Source organism: Sapajus apella, unplaced genomic scaffold (genome assembly GCF_009761245.1).
Source record: "Sapajus apella isolate SASKATOON/1434 unplaced genomic scaffold, GSC_monkey_1.0 scaffold36, whole genome shotgun sequence".
Classification (NCBI taxonomy): domain Eukaryota; kingdom Metazoa; phylum Chordata; class Mammalia; order Primates; family Cebidae; genus Sapajus; species Sapajus apella.
The window spans coordinates 13,101,343-13,102,998 of NW_022436976.1; positions in this window are offsets into that span (position 1 = coordinate 13,101,343).

Genomic DNA, 1,656 nt, shown 5'->3' on the forward strand with positions numbered 1-1,656 from the left:
CCTCTGTCAAGCGATCCATATGTCTTACAATGTCTCAGTGGCTGTTCCTTCTGCTAAATCCAACACATGTAGAGCAAAGTCCCAGCAATCCTGTGCACTATACAGAAGTTTGTTTTTGTAAGGTCCTGAAATTGCAGTGCGGGGTGAGAGGGGGGTATTATCACAACAAAGCTGACAAATGTGGGAAAACAGAGGCTAGGGAATTGTGCATTTAACAAGCTTCCAAAGTAAGGCTGCTGTCGGTGGTATATGGAGCATATGCTGAAAAGCATCAGCTTAGGGAATGGCAACAGTATCGCTATTTCACCAATATTTTATTTATTTGTTTTTTTGCTTTAGACCAAAACCACATTTGCAATGTCTAACAGTCATTCATCTAGCATAGCTCTGCCCAATAGAATAAAGATTGCCTGCTCACCATTCCTGATCTTTGGTTTGTGAGGAAGGCACATTTTCCAGGCAATTTGAAGCAGTCTACCATTTTTCTCTTGCTGTAAACAATCCAATAAACCGCACTCCCAGAGGGCTTCGTTCTGCCCATTTTCTGTCACTGAATCCACATCTCATGGTGTCGCACTCTATTGCTTTCTCACTCCTCCTTCCGGTAACACTGCTGAGGAATTTATTTGATAAGTGATGCAGACAAAGAAATAGCAAATGAGGGGAAATAGGAAAATGAAGTCATTCATTTTGCCTGTCTGCCTCATAAAGCAGATCCTATGTGGTATGAAGCATGGCTACCCTCCCTCAGATCAGCAAGTGATCCCTGCCTCTGATGCAGAGAAACAATATTGAGTATACACTCTAATCTACTGGCTCCTGCTTTTGTCCTGATATTCCATACCAGCATTTTTTGGTTATTAGTAATCTTCTTAAGGTCCAATACATTTTTTATATCAATTTTTTGAGTCCCTTTTGCTGCTGTAACTTTCATTCTTCTGTGTGTTCAGTGGAAGTCTGGTGAAAGCACTGGCTGGCTACCTTCTTAACCTGAAAATCCTATATAATCTGGTTTAGAAGATTTTTAAAAAGTCACAGTAGCTAAATAACAACTAACATCCGGGGGGCCGAGGGGAGAGATGAGCAATCTTGAGTTGAGTATATGAAGTAAACAAACAGTGGGGTAGCAAGCAGTACTGTTATAATGTTGGTCATGTGAAGCTCAGCAGGGTATCCTAGACCCTGCAGGAAGCTGCAGTCAAGATTACTATATGTGCTGCAAGTAGAAACAAGTCTATTGTGACTAAGAAACTTGTTTTAAAAGAGTCAAAGTCAGTTTTAAAAAGAAAGCAAAAGTAATTCATTGTATTTATGATGCTTATCAAAGGCAACTAGAAAAAGTGTTGACATAAATAATCATTTTAAAACTCAAACAGTACAAATTTCCAAACTGCAACCTATCTGGAATATAAAGACTGTCTTATAATATAATTCTTACCACTGCAGTCTTGACAACCTTCATCTTAGGAGGAAAATATTATTCTGAAATTAATTCCTTACAATGCCCTTGGCCAAGAGATGAGATAAATTTCCCCACTCACTTCTTGCATATAGGGAAATTGAGGTATTAGAATTGTGTGGAATAGATACATTATTAGCATTTTTATTATCATAATTTTAGGGGTGAAGGCATATGGCATTTTATAGGTTTCCTTG